General features: G+C 42.2%; 1 long non-coding RNA gene across 1 annotated transcript; it reads right to left on the bottom strand.

Moving 5' to 3' along the window:
- Window positions 1-6209: 6209 nt before the first annotated feature.
- Window positions 6210-10167, bottom strand: LOC121672874. The gene is made up of 3 exons (XR_006019068.1): window positions 10111-10167; window positions 7472-7567; window positions 6210-6887 (listed from the first exon to the last, which is right to left on the bottom strand). It is a non-coding gene; the product is annotated as an uncharacterized LOC121672874 (long non-coding RNA).
- Window positions 10168-16096: the final 5929 nt, after the last annotated feature.

The following is a 16096-nucleotide window of genomic DNA, read 5'->3' on the forward strand; positions in this document are numbered from 1 at the left end:
CTGCCGCCGGCAGCGCGCGCCTGCGCGGGCAGCGCCCGCCAATCGCCGCGCGGCGCCGCGCTGACGTCACGGGGCGCGTACCGCGTGACCGGGGCCGTGCCCGACCGGGGACGTTCGGGGTGAGGTTGGGGTGGCCGCGGGTGTGGCCCGTGATCACCGTGGCCCGGGTGAAGGGCTGGGGGTGAAGGGCGCGCCCGGGGCGTGGCACCGCCTGCTCCGCCGCCCATCGCGCAAACACGGGCGGGTGCGGCCTGTGAGCCGCGCTCCGGTGAGGCCGGGGCTCGCACGGCCCGGCCCGGCTTGGTCCGGCCGCCGCTCGCCGCCTTGCCCGGGCACGGCGGGGCCGGGGCCGCGTGTGGCCGATGACGTCACACCCCCGCGCCCCTACCTCGTGCGTTCGGCCGGCAGGGGGCGCAGGGGCCCCGGCACCCTGCGGTGTGACGTCACCGGCGTGAGGCGCGGCCCGCGCGGGCGGGCGGGTCTGTGGGGGGGACCCCGTCGGGGCCAGGGCCGGGGCTCCATCGGCGGCCGCGCTGCCCGGCGCTCCAGCCGGCTGCTTCCCTTCCTCATCCGTGCCGTGAACCAGGGGGATTCGCGGCGTTAATAAAGAAGCGGTTACAGCACCAAACAAACCCACATGCGTTTCTTGGCGCGCCACCAAGCAGCTCCTTCTAAAATTCTCAGCAGTGTTGGAAAATGCCGTGAGTCCGGTGAAAACGGTACTTTTTTCAACCAGCAGGATAGCGTTTCATGCACACGGTGAGGGCGTGACCTCTACATACTCATAACCGCACAGAAATAGCCTCACTGGAAAAGCATGAGAGGGAAATTTCCCAGAAACAGGTTATATCACACGGTGACATTGCTGACGCCCTTCTGCGGTGCCAGAAATCAGCCTGTCTTTGGAAGGACACACACACAGTGATTATCCCCTGTGCACCCCGAACATCAAATCCAGCAGCTCTGTGACAGAGAAGCTACTACTTAGTGATAAATACCTGGTTCAGTCAGTAGCAAATAGTTATATGAGAGCTGTTAAGAGAATAAATTCGTCTGGGGATACCTGTCTTGATCTTATTTTTCCTGACTCTCACCTCACGGACTGTTCCTGAACATTGCTAACACGCCCCTGATCGGTCACAGTGTACAGAGTTATTGCTGGGAGATTGCAAGGCAGCTCTAAATCCATTGTAGTCTGAATATGCACCGAGTGATTTTTGCAACTGGAGAATTTTGCAAAGGATGTTAAAAATGCAAAGCTTTTTGAGAGGTGTCAGTGTGACACACAGTTGTGAAGGTGGTGACCCTTAAATAGACAGGGACAGTACAGCAGATACCCATCCCTTATCCATCAGGCTGTCTGTAGCCTATCATCAGGTTTTTTTTTTTTCTGTAAAAGAAATGTTATCTACTGGAAGCAAAGCAAAATGTCATTCCCAAGAAGGAAGCATGCCAACATATGGTGCAGATTAGGAGCTAGATTTCATCAGTTCTTGCTCATGTAAACTTCAGGCTATTTTAGCAGGAGATTTGTTCAAGTAGGTTTCTGAAACCGAGTGATACCAAGTGTGGAACTACTTATAAACCTGACTTGTAAGAGAAATAACACAATTTTAAATAATACAGCCAGACTTTAAGAAATAAAATGTGCATTTTTAAGCTGCAGAGGAAAAAGTGGCACATCCTAAACATTAGAATTATTTACATATACTATAATACTATAAAATCCAATATCTTTGCCCCTGTATGTTGTCAGTATCTGTCTAATAACTGAAATCAAAGAAAACATTCTATGAGTTAAGTTTGTCCAGTCCCAGGCAGTACCAAAATGATCACCGAGGACAATGATGGAGACTTAAAAAAGAATATAAAACCCGTGGAAACCCATGATGAAGTTCCTTAATCCGTATGTGTCTTTCCAGGGCTGTTTACTCTCAACTGCTCAATGCAACTGATGCATGAAATGGGCCTTGTCATTTTGGCAAAGCAATCTCCTTGGAGTGGTTAAGAAATACTGAAAATTGCCCTAGGAATTCTGGGGGCAAGTGCTCTGAGGTCCCAAACAATTTGCTCAATGAGACATAAAGATTTTTTATTTCCAGACTCGATTGCCAGCAGGGAGGTGTGGCTTGTCCCCTTTAAGCAGCCTCATAAAAACCCCATCATTTTGACCAAAAAGCATAAATATCAGGAAATAACTCACAACCCCAAAGTCTCTTTATCTCCAGTATTATATCCAGATCATTCCTCCTCTCCATAGTGGGTACCAAAACCCCAGGTTGTCAAACCCAATCAGGCCTACACGACCATGGTTTTGGCTTTCTGTAAGACAAATACAGGTATTGTATCTCACTTAGGAAAGCAAACACCACCCTGGTTCAGAGCCCAGAGATCAACCAGAGCACTCTGCAGCACAAAATGTCACTAAATTCCATCCTGAAAAGGGTTTGGTGACAATGGCAGTGACTCAAGCTGCACTTCTGAGTGAAATGAATGCAAGCCTGAAGTGCCATTCATCATGGGTCACCAGAACTGAATTGTACAGAGGTGACACTGCTGGTGACTGATACTGAGAAGGGTAAATGGGGAAAGTTCAGTACTCACCTGCTGCACTCTCTGTCACAGGCAGAACACGGGCTCTGGTTGCTTCCCTGCTTCAGGTATCACAACTCCACGGTTTTCACATGACAGCTGAGGTGTTTACTGTTTCTTACACTTAAGAAAATTGTATTTTGTGGTGTATTTCCCCCCTTGTTGTATTCTGAAATATGGCTACATTGCAGTAACACTGCACCAGTTCCTTGATCTGAAATCCAAGTTTTATTAGTATGAAATACTGGTATTCACAGGCAATATTAATGGAAACCATTCAAAGGTCTTGCTCTTTTCCTGAGCTGGAAAAACAAGTTCCCGCTCCCTCTGTCAGTCTGGCAGTTGTAATGATAGAAAATCGCCAGTGTTTTCTTTTTTAAACATTCCTGTTCAGTGACTTCCATTTTACAGTTCTTCATGGCTGCCCCATCTATAAACACTCTTTCATCAGCTGTCGATTCAGTATCTCGGCCTCCTCGTGCTCAGCTGTATTTTCCTGAATGCACTTCTTAAAAGAAAACTTTGTTGGATAGCAAAGCTCCTTTTCAGTGCTTCCAGAATTGGCTCATTAATGCCTTGTAAATCATAATGCATCCCTGTCTGACAAGGTCACATCCAGTGGTGCTTTTAATAAACAAATACCTTCATTGACAGAAAGAAAGCATAGCAATAACTCAGTACAAGATGGTACCAACTCCTCTGGCTTTGCCCATACTTTAATAGGAGTTTTGTTCAAGTAATTTTGATCCTTCCAGATATCTGATTAATATCCAAAGGAGACACCAATGGGGAAATGCCACCACTACAGAACATTCTGGAAAAGTGGTGTTAGGCACAAAAGAGTTTCCATAATGAGATGTTTGTTAAGTCAGAACAGAGCTCACACTGTATGAGGGATTAACATTCACATGCTTTGGTGCATCTCTTTGTCTCCTCAGAGAAACATAGATGGAATAAAAATGTGTTTTTATCATTCTTTAGCAGTTTTACCTCCTCTACAAGGCATTAACAGTTTCACTGCTGATGTTGAGTCCTAACAGTGCTTCTCACTGCTGCTGGAAACTGGCCTCCCACTCCAAAGCCTTTCGACTTCCTTCTTCAGAACTGATGTGATCCCAAATCCCAGAGGGAAAGGACCAGAATGCAGCAAACAACACTTGAGACCCCTGAGCTCTATAAACCTCACAGCCTCAACCAGGGGAGCTGCACTGCCAAACTCCTCCTGTGCAACTGATCTTCAGCTCTGCCCAGGCTGTGTGAGCTGGCCCCGGTGCCACCTGAGGACAGCTATTTCTGTTCTGGGGCTGCTGCTCATGTTGCTCTGGGACAGCTCTTCATGTGGCCATGATGAGCACTGTGAGGGAACACGGCAGCTGGATTTCTGTTTGCAGAGTGAGCCGTAAATGAAACGGAAAAATGACAGAAAGGCCATGCTAGTGCTGCAGAACAAGAACAAGTGTTCAGGGCTGATTTGGCCAATGCTGCGCAGCCCCAAAACACCCACTGGAACCAGCTTGGCTTTAGCCAGACCTGCAGCAGTTCTCTAAGTTCAGTGCATTTGTTCTTCACTCGCTGACAAACAGTGACTTGCTGTTTGTATCACACCATTCAGTTCAACTCAAAACACAGAGCAGTGTAAGACAACCAAATGCCTGTATTTGTTTCTGCACTTTATCAGTTGACCAGGAGAGTTTTGTTTTCTGTCCTGTAGTATTTAGGGCTCTTCCCCTCTCAGTTTGAAGAAAAAACAGCTTATAGAAATAGCCAACAAATCCCTTTCCCTTAGTCCCTCATATTCTGGTGGAAATAGCTGTCAAGTTGCATATGAAATACAAATAAAAATTTTTACAGATGATTATTTTCTATCCTCAGACTAATACCTATCACTCCCTAAGACGAGATGAAATGCCAGTAACCCTATCAGCTTTCAGAGAAGAGATGCAGGTGTTTATATAATTACTAAGGAATCAGTTTGAATTGATTCCTGCCTTCTGTGTGGAAAAACCACGAGAGGGGGCTGGATCACATGTGCTATCTGTGTATTCCACTTCCTGTGTGGGGGGCTTCACGTACTTGAGAACAGTCTTTCAGATTTCAATTTCCACAAGTCCTCATCTATGATGGAGTAGCTTTTCTTCCCTTTTCAGATACTTGTCACCACAGGTACATTTACACCGCACAACTCTCAGGGATGTGATTGCAATAGAGCAGATCCAGTTTTTCAGGTAATGGCAGACGGAGGTGTCCAGACAGGAAAACCTGAGAACAATTCAGTGTGCAAATGTCCTGTTGTAAACCTGTGCACTCAGTGTCAGATAAGGGCCTTTGGTACTTCATGGAAACAGTGAGGAAAGCCAAGGACATCATTCACAGAATGCAGTTGAGGGAGCTCTCAACAGGAGGTGAAGAATACTTTTAAAAAATTTGAAGTAGTCTTAGGTTGGAGAGAGAATAGACTCTTCATCTTGACCATGGAATTTCTTTTCCTTGGAGAAGCTCTGAAAGGCAGAGCTGCAGTCTGAAGTGATATGAAAGAGTGGTATAAAAGATGATAAATCTCCTGTCAGATTCTACCTGGTTCTGCCATGGTACCCACAGAGGGAATGGCACACCCCAGAGAACCCCTCTGCAAACTTCCAGGATATTCTGACCAAACATCACAGGATCAATAAGCAAAATCATTTAATATTCCACTCACACTTGATGTCATTTTTAATGAGTGAAAAACAAAAAATTAGTGATAAGATCTTCGGAAACCTGTGGCCACCTGATGTGAAAGGACAGCATGGGATCTGAACTGCTAATTGGTGATACTGCTACACTGCTGCTACAGCCACTCAGTTTTAGCTGATTGGAGATAAGAACATCAAGGAGAGACTGAGATTTTGTTACCTGCCATTTAATATCTCTCCCTTCCCCCAATACCCCTGCACACCTTGAAAAACCCTGCCCAAATCCCACCAATATCCTGCCCCCCTCCCTCTAATAAATTCAAACCCAGACATTATCTTTGCTTCAGAACACAGAGTTTAAGTTAGGGCATATTAAAAATGTGCATTTTTAATAGGAGGATCTGGGACAATCATTTGCTTTTCAGATCCCTTTTATTTTATTCTTCTGCCATAAAATGTGCCAAGAGGCTTAGAGCTGCACACCTTCAGAGTGCTGTTGCCTCATATACCTTCCTTACCCAGCATGTGATACATCTCCTGTGGTTGGGAAACACTGTCTGTCACTGCCTACACTAACCAGGCTCTGGCACTGTTTATATAATTTGAATGCAAATAATTATTTTTCTTATCAGCTTCCTCGCCCACCTGACAACATCCAAAATGTAAATGCCCTGCACAGAATCCCACCCAGCTGGCCTGAGCTGCCTGCTTCTGACACTCACTCCTCCACCTGCCCTCTGGGCTCCTTTGTTTTAGCACACTCAAATTGCCACAGAGAAATGATTTACCACATTACACAGCTGTGCTTGGCTTTATGTTTGGCAGCAGAGGTCTTAAACAGGTAGTACATGGCCCTTAAATGACTTTTGGCAAGGAATGATCTGGTTTCAATTTAAAAACTGACTCAGAATTTGTAACAAGGTAGGTGCTGTTTGACTCATTTTGACTTTTTAATTTAGGTTGTGCAGTTTCCTTGACTTGCAGAGTTCAGGCAGTTGGATTATGGCTCTACAAACATCTTGTCTGTGTCAGCAGTGGGAGCAGCAGCTGCCACCAGGTGTTAGACTGAGCGCAGGTCCACGGCGGTGCACGGCTCATGGATGCAAGAGGACTGTGCTGTTGTCTGGGAAACAGTCTCTGAAACTCTGCAGAATGTGGCAGATCCCAGCCAGATAATGTTTGCTCTTGCAAGCCTCACAAATGTGCATGTGATCAAGTAGGCAGATGATAATCACATGTTATCACCCACAACTCATGAGCAAGCACAGTAACAGCACAATTAAAGACAAAACCACAAATCTTAAAGTACTTTGAAAACACTGATGGTTTTGTGTTGTTTGGAGATAATCATGTTTCTCCCCTAATGATCCTTGTGTAATTCAAAGGATGACAACAATTCTTATAAAAACACCGTGCTCTCAAACATTTGTTGGGTACATCTTTCAGTGCAAAGTCTGAAGAACCAGTGGTGACAGGTCGTGGTCAGAATTACGTATTAAATCACAAACATCACTCATGGTCTTCAAACCTTGCTCCCATGTCCAAAGTTTACATCAAGCTCTTTGTGTCAGAAATCTTGTGCTCCATCAGCTATCTTTGGACATGGTTTAAAGAAACCACAACCTGGAAATTAAAGTTGTCAATTCTTTATACACAAAGTACTGCATGAAAGTGGCCACTTAGTCATTAGTGCTGACATCTTAACTGTCACCAAGACAATTATCAGATCAATTAGAAACCAAACAGTCTTGAGACACATAGGCTTTCATCTGCCAGTGGCTGACCACACAGCTCTGGTGAAGGCAAGCCATTAAATCATTTTTATTCAAAGTTCTGTGGGCCAGAGAACAGGTAGATCCTGGATTTAAGAGTATTTCTGCTTTCCTTAGTGCTGGGATTGTATTTGTCACCTCTTTGGGAGGGGGAGGATCCGGTCTCAGCAACGGAGAACACAAGACCTCCTCTCTGGGACCACAGTCCTCAGACCTTTATTAGGAACAGCAACTTAAGGCTCAGTCCCAGCCTTCTCAGCTGGGCCTGACAGCAGGAATTCCCAACCCCAAGCTAAGACGAAATGCTGGTGTTTGGACAGCACTGTTGACCCACAGGGAAACAGCGAGCATGAACGTCAAAAACTGCACCTGAAAATGATCCTTGTCCTTCTGGGGATGAGGTGCTCTGACAGTTTTAAATCTTTAATATCTTACCTGGCCAGTGGTGGTTTCCTGTTTGTAGCTTCACTGAAAATACTCCTCTTTTCCAAACAGCCTTCTGAGGCTGTTTCATCCAACCTAAGGGATAAACTATAAAAAAAAAGGAATAAAAATATTAATCTAAGAGTTTAAGATGGAAACATAATGCAAGGATCTTCCATGCAAATGAAGTAACAGAATACTCTTCATGCACAATTGGGACAAAAATATTTTCTTTCATGGTATTCTCTAATAAATATATTAAACTTTAAGCAGACTCCATAAAATCTTCATTAATGTAAAAATCATAGATTCCATTTATAAAAAATCAAAGGCCATGAGATGCTGTGATCAAAACTGTCAGAGTCCAGCTTGATAGAATGCCTGAATCTGCATTTCCTGTGACCACTGTCTGACACTACAGGCCATGGGGGCTTTTTTATGTACTTAACTGTGAACTATTGTAGCACTTAAGGAAAGTGAGAGGAATATGTAGGAATACTTTTAATCTTGGAAGTCCTGCAAAAGAACTCCACTACATTCTGTCCTGATCCAAAGCTGAACACATTTAACAGGCCTGTACAAACCTGCTATATACAGACCAAGAAAATTTGAGTAAAATGTAGGCAACAACTTGAAGAGGGTCTAAGAATTTATTAAAAATTACAAAAACCTATGAGCTGTTAAAAATCCATTCACAGACCAGTCCTGGGTGCGTTGCACTTGTAAAGGGCTACAAGTAAATATCCTCACAGCCCCAACTCAGCCCTCAGACTCTTCTAGGCCTTCAACCACCCTCATTATTGTTAATTAGTGCAGCTTCATTAGGGATGATTAATTAGAGACCCCTTTGGGAGAAAACAGCTTTTTCACCATCATACTGCTAGATTTAATGTGATGCTGAAACAAAGCTGTCTGCAACTTCGTGTTTCAGCAATAATTAAAAGAATAAGCCACATGTATAAAAAAAAGAAAGAAAAAGTTAAATTCCAGGCACTGAGAAATCATCAAATTCATCCCAGTATGATTAAGCTAGCTTGAATTAATCCATCTCCTGAGAATGTATTTATGTTCTCTGTTACAGGAGTATAGAGTCCAAAATGTTAACAGACAGCTACAAACTGAAGTTAAAAATATTTTTTAAAGGAATAAGTAGTTTTAGCAGTGACTACTCTTCTCACAAAACAACCATTTAAAATGTAATTTTTCATATCTAGGTCTTGCATAATGTACATTGAAGCACTTTCTAACTAGCTGCCTCAATTTATTTTTTCTCTAAATTGAGTCATTTAAGAACTACTTCCGAAATGCTGTACAAGTAAATAATATTTATATCAGTTTTAGTGCACTGATTCAATAGGATATCCAGCAGGTTCATGATTAATAGGATGGCAAAAATGGAGTTTAAGCTTCTTAGTGTCAATGTTTGGTTTTCATGCTTAGAAATAAGAGGAATTTTTATATACACTTTCTACTGATGAAAAATTCAGAGCTTACAGGAGCTCTCCAAAATACACAAAATCCTGTAAAGCAGGAATTATTAAAAATTAAGGTCTATAAAAGGCAAGATGAAGAGCACAACTCTTCTTTTTGATCAAGATGTGCATTCTGTGTCTTCAAAGCCAGGGGATCCCAAATGTACAGTGGGATGAGTAACACAGGAACAGGAAAAACAAATCCGGTGTGAGCAGCTGGACACTGCCTGAGCGGACAGACTGACACAGGGATCGGTGCTGCCAGATCCATCAGTGAGGGGAGCAGCAGGCAAGGAGACTTCTAAGGAAAACTATGATATTAATAAAAATCCTCCACAAAGGTTCATTAATCGCAAAACTTGGAGACAACCCAGTATCAGCAACAACTAAAACTTATTTAATTTGCTTACTCTGAAATCAATGTCTGCTCCTTTTAGAAATGTGTGTTTCAGTGTCACATATATCTTAATCCTAGCTGATAAAAGAGGCTGTTAGCATTTTGAAGGAAAAAAAAATGATGATGATGATGATAATGATGATATTGCTGAGGTGTCACTGCATCCCCATCAAGAGGGGAAAAGACCTGGGTTTCAAAACTGACACCTTTCTGAGTAGCTTGTGTTTTCCTGCTTCCCTGAAGTTCAGTGGAGGTATTTGAATTATATTCACAAATTCATTATGTTTGGGTGATTTCTTTATACATTGTAAACTGTTATCTGCAATCAGAGATATTCAGATATTCAGTGTTAGGAAATGTTCCCTTTACAAGCCCCAATAACCAGTATTTGGTTATTAAGGATATAACCTTAATTAGGGTGGTTTGGGTTGGAAAGGACCTTCTTGGTGTGGATGATTTTGATTTTTTTTAAAAAAAAAGATAAAATGTGTGAATTTACAGTCTTAAGTTGCAGAAACTAAGTAGAAGAATCTATGTAATTAGGCAGGGAGCTCTTTACAGCTGACCATTAACCCAAATAGCACTTTATCATTCTGTGCCTGATTCTTTGATGGCTTTATTCAAGAAAATACAAAATACTCATGCCCACAGAACTCTAGTAAAATACATAAGTAGTAGTATCTGAGATGTTACAAATATGAAAATGTTGAGGAGATTTTCTAGGATCAGCTAAGGACTCAATTCCCAGGAAAAAAACAGTAGGAGTTGAGCTTCCAACTCACATGTTATCTTTTCAGCAATCTGTCTTGGATGGTTTTTCTGAGACAAAAGAATGGTTCACCTGGAATTAAAATTTAAGAATTCACAGTTCAGTCATGTGAGCCACATTTTCTCCCTGTACCTTCTTATGTTTTGAATTTCATTTCTGTGCTGGCACATAGGATGGGTGTGTGAGGGAGTCCTTGCACAGAACACAACATAAAAATTTGCTTTCCTGAAGTAGTTTTACTAATAATCGTTGGGGAGGACAGACCCATCTTTTTCCCCAAACCTTTGCTGATGGTAGGGATTAGGAGAGGTTGGTGAGTATTAAAAGGGCTCGGTAATTCTAATGTATATTTTTTTCCATTGCTGTGTTTTTAATTAGGAGGAGCCTTGAGGAGTTTATTAAATTTCCAAGTACTTCAGAGACTTAGTTTTTATTAAAATGAATCCTGGAGCATAATTTAGCAATGGATCTTTACAAACACAATCACTGAAATATAGACATGAGTTGAGCTGTTCAGATGATTGTTTCCATAACAGCACACGGCTACAGCAGGTCCTCAGAGACACAGGATACTGTTTCTATGGTAATAGAATGTCTGAGCCTCAAGGATGCACAGAAATCCGTTATGAAAAATAGGAACTAATATTTTAGATGAAAGAGACTTCCTTGTTCACACTTACTTGTGTTTAGCCACTTGTCACCTTTTTGCTATGCCTAGATTTTAGGTTGGTGACTCTCTTGAGCTTGTTTTTCTAAAACAATAGGTGGTATCTGGACACTCTGTGTGTTCACCTCTTAAAACTTTTTAAATTGTTGGTTAATTTTAGTCCAGTTCCACTGTGGCACTGGTGTGTATCTCTGGCTGGAGCTCAGCACAAGGAGTGGTGACACTGTTGCTGGGACATCCATACAGTGCATTCAGCTGCTTTCTGTCCTCTGCAGAGGATGAAGGCAGGAGGGATTGGAGGGACTGGAAAGAAAGGGTAGGGGTACGGAATATGCACTTACAGTGCTTTGTGGGCACCTGAAATAGGCAAGTAAATGGTAACAAGTAAATGAAAAGTGCTAGAAGGCGGCACAAGAACAATTTCAGGATGGTAGGAGGGTGCATAAAGCCACAGACAGTGTAGGAGTGTCACTTTTTGTCTTAAGAAAACATGAATTATGTCCCTGCTAAGTGATTCCAGTTGTTAGCAATGCTGGTACTCTCAATTCTTTGTGCTTTTCCCATGTTCCTGCATCCTGAGTTGCCCAGATCCTTGGCTGCAAAAATTCTTCCAGATTATTCTACTGGGGTCACATTTACAAAGGATCTGTAAGATGCTAATACCCAGCAGATTCACAACAGAACCTGTGCACTCCTTTGCAGGAGATCATCAGAAATTAAAACTAATCCAAGTAAAGAGCAGACTATTTTCAGTAATTTCAGAGCACCGTGTATGGAGCCTGAGTCTGGCTGAAGTGAGTGTCTGGATGCTGAAGACTTTTCTGAGCATGTACCTAGGATTTCAGGACAAGGAGATAACACGTTAATAGCTGAAAAACTGCTGATACAATTTCGGTGTCTGCTTTTGAAAATCGGAGCCATTAATGGTGTCAATAAATTTGAAAAAGTCATGGTAATCCAATTACTGCTATTTTAAAACACTAAGGTTCCTTTGTAGCTATGGAAACAAAAATGCAGACATTAATGAGCAAGAGGGAGAAAACCCTGGTGTTTCCTTGACGACAGATAAAAGCAAAGCTCCATGAGACCCAAAGGAGAGAGGGACAGAAATACCTCTCACCATGACAGACAACTGAAATCCAAGTCCAGTGCAATAATAATAAACTTCACTCTGCCAGGAGTGTTCTTTCACATGACCACTCCCTGCCTTTATCCTGCAGTTATCCATGCCTGAGGCATTCAGGGTAAGAATTGCAATCTTAAAGCATGAGGTAAGAACTGGAACCCTCCTGGGGCACTCCTGGAAGAGGTGAGTGTTGTATGGAACATGGAAGAGCTTCTCAGACCTCAGGGTGAGAGGCAAAGTGCCAGATCTGAGCCTGCCCCGGTGCTTTGCAGTGTGGATGTGACTCAGGTGCTCCACATGAGCTCGGTGTGGGCACAGGGGACACCAGCATGGCACCCCCAGGTGTTGAAGAGCTCTTGTTCCCTGCAGTGCATCCTAAATTCAGGGTTCATATATATACTTATATATAGCACCTCTTGTCCCAGTGAAAATCTGTATAAATGTTAGAGAAAAGTATGACACAGATACAAGGAGTGTGCAACTGCAACTTAATTGTTATCACTTGAAATTTAGGTGGCAGCTCTCACAAAATTCACAAAATATTGTTTGTCAGAGGAGCTCAACAATATTCAAAGATAACATAAGTGTGGAATTGGGACAGAGAAGACACCAGTAAGATTACAGGGCTATTTTTTCAGTGGCTAGCATATAGCATAATTGAATATTGATATGTAAAATGATTAATAAAATTAATAACTAGAAGAGTTAATTGGCAAATTTCTCACAGGCATTTTGGAAGAGCTGAACTTTCAAAAAAGGTCTCATTTTAACTCTATCCAGCTTATGGTATAAGTGAAGATCCCTTCATAATGGGAAGGACAGTGTATCAATTGTTTCAAAATCCTAAACGTTGGTGTGTCAATAGCAATAAAGAGCTGGATACTAAGCTACAGGAGTGTAGGGTTTCCTGGACAACATGCTGAGAAAAACCACAACTACATAGAAACTTATGGGGGAAAAAAAAGTACATAATTGAGTTGTTTGAATGGTGTGGACCATGGGCTTACTGGTGACTGGTGCTGTCCTGGGGTGACGGTGATGGGAATGCTGTGTTTCTATATTTACAGTTACTGATGCTTCCTTTTACTGGTTTTGACAGGGATCTGAGTTGGTTCAAGTGATCAATGTCAAATTCTATTCTCTCTCTCTGTAAAACACATTAATGTTAGTGTACTTGGTGGGCTTTAGAGCATTTCTGACTACTGTCAGTTGTTCTGAGTTATCTGTTTTTCTGTGACAAATAAGAAACAGATGGAAAAATGAATACATCTGTAGTTTGTGTGCACGTACAAACCACTGAACCTTGTTGCCTTTTCGAGTTGGAGCAACTGTTCCTCTAAAAGCTACATTGCTTCTAAGTGTGTCATAGTGGTAATTACTCATGTTTTTGATGTGATATGCCTGAAAAAACTACAGCCCATTAATCCTGAAATCTATAAGGCCTGGAAAGACCCTTCCTATTCCTCCTGAAAACATCTCTTTTGTGCAAGAGGCACTGTAACATCCTCTGCTTTTTAACCTTTCAACTGTCCAAAAGGAAGATTTGAGCAAGGAGGAGGAGGAATTGGAGCTCTTCATTCCCACCTGATACTTTAGGAGCAAAGCTGGACTCACACATCTGCTTTTTCTCTCTGGTGTCCAAGATTTTTCTTGGGTTGTAGGCTATCCTTGTAAATTAGTCCATAAAACAACCCTTCACCATAACTGCTTATGGTGAATTAATACTAAAAACCCAAACCAAATAAACCCCCAAATCAAACTGTGTGATAATTCAGCATTTAGAGCTTACCTAAGACACATTAAACCTAAGTTTGGAAAAAAGGTTGGTGAGATTTTAATGGAAGATGGCTTGAGGCTGGACTTTCCCCCATTTTTTTTAGATTTCTCCTTTGGGTGGGTGTCTGCCTCTGCGGCTCTGCTGCTGGGCTGTGGAAAGAACCCAAGCACTTTAAAGGAAAAATTCAATTCTTAGGGAAACACTGAGGTTGTGTCTGCAACCAGCTGAACCTTTTCAGTTTTGTGGCTGCCTTAGCATTTTTTCAGCAGCCTTTGAGTCTTTTCCCTATGGGATCCATTACTTTTGTCTTCTGTTTTAATTTTCCTTGAACTGACATTTTTTGGCAAGGAGACCCATGTTGGCTTCTAATGAAGCTTTTTCTCTCCCTTTTGCTGTTTAAGCACATTTTTGTCTTTAAGGTTTTTTCTCTTGGTAAGGCCTGACCAGTTTGTTAGGGTTACACTCCTCTTTGGGTGGTAGTTCTTGCTGGCTCAACAAACAGAATAAAGTGCCAGATGAATCTTAGTAGTTGTTATGCAGTGTTGATAGGAGGGCAGTAGTTTGCTGGCCAGTTGAAAAGAATGGGTTTTTTTGGAATATTTTTCTTTATTCAATTTTTTCCAGATTTTTAATAGTTGCTTAAAGAAATTCTGTCAATTCACAAAACTGTGATCTTTGGGAAAAAAGTCATCTTAAGTACCATGCTGGAAATGATCAAATGAAAGATGTGTAGGCAACCATGATTTCTGTACATGCAAACTTAAGAGTTCATGTCTATAAAAGAAATATTGCTACCTGTGATTACCAATATCCATCTTACACAATGGTTCTTCATGGGGATTACTTCTCAGAGGAGGATTAGGTGCATTTAGACATTCCAGATGCTACTTCACCTGCAGCAAAGTCACCAAAACCATGGAGAAATGGTGACTTGGAAATCTAACAGCTACAGGGTCAGGAAATAGATGTCCATGTCATAGAGACAAAAATGAGCAGCACATACACCTTTGAGAGTTACTGCTTCAGGATGTGTATTTTGTTACTATACTTTTCAAACTGAGTCAAGAAAATAGTATTTTTTTTTAAACTATGAATGATAATAAAAGATTGAGCTGATACCACTCATTAATAATGCATGATGATTAACTGGGCAAAAAGGGTCTTCATTAAGCAGACAGAACACAAAGCTTAAGAGTTTAGAGAAGGACAGAGTAATAAAAAAAGTTGTGGTTCTTTTTTTTTTACTTCTATCCACACAGAAAAAGTTTACAGTGCCAGGAAAACAACCAGTTTTACTGAATTGATTTAAGCAATGCCAGCTTGCAAACTACATCAGGTTGTGCAATGGCACTCGGTCTGCATGAATGGAACCCTGATGGGAGCCAGATTTCTTGTCTCTCCAGACGTTCACTTTTCTGTATCAGCTGAGGACACAAATATTTTTCCTGCAAAATTTTCTTGGAGCTGATCTCAGCTGTTAGTGTATGCATGGAAGAAGAATTTAAGTTTCTCCTGTGGCCAGTAGCCAGACTCCACTTTGTACCAAGTCAGGCTGTACTGCTGTGTAATAATGGCGATATCTGAGAGAATTTTACCCAACGAGGATCGGTTTTCATTCACTGTTGGGTGATTCACTGTTTAACTCCTTCATCAGTCTTTGTGAAAGTTTGGGATTAGCAGTCTGAAGTCCTCAAGCCCAGTCCTGCTGGTTTCATTCACACTGACTTGTGCTGGTTTGACATTCAGCTCTGGCTCCTCAGCCCTGGGACAAGGGGCAGAGGACTGCTGGGGTGCCTGGCTCTGAACAGCAACAGGGGCATCACCCAGTGCCTCCTCTCTTTCCCTGCCCCTTTCTCTGTGCATCCAGCTGCTCTGCTTTTCACTGTCAGCACAACACCAAAGGCAACAGAAATCCTGCTTTATTTGGGGCTCATCTGAATATTTGCAAAGATAGACACCTAAACCCCTGCACTGCAGAGTGCACATGCCTTCTGTCCGAGCACAAGATTTTCAACTTGGCTGTCTCTTCTCAACATACTTGAAGATACACATTTGTCAAGTGCTAGTCCCTTACTACCATGGAGCAGCCAAGTCATAAAGATTCCTTGAAGTTTTCAAGTTCCTTTCTAAAACTGTTTTGTCTGTCTTTCACTCTTTGTGGTAAAAAATATGTTTAAGAAGTGTTCTTGCTTGTCTGACAAAACCCTTCCACCTGTCCCTCCCAACAACAGTGTGTTCATAACTGCTTATAATCACTGTCAATTGTGTCAGCACTTTTATATCAGCTGAAATACCATTTTCCTCTCATTCCCCACGATATGACAGGGAACAGCCCCTTTGTCTCACTCCTGTTGGTCTCCAGTAGTTACAACAAATATTCAAGTCTGTTTTCTGCCCAATTTAGATCAGTAAACCTGAGGACTGGACTA

Source organism: Corvus kubaryi, unplaced genomic scaffold (assembly GCF_017639235.1).
Source record: "Corvus kubaryi isolate FWS band 111438036 unplaced genomic scaffold, C.kubaryi_AGA036_p1.0 134, whole genome shotgun sequence".
NCBI lineage: Eukaryota > Metazoa > Chordata > Aves > Passeriformes > Corvidae > Corvus > Corvus kubaryi.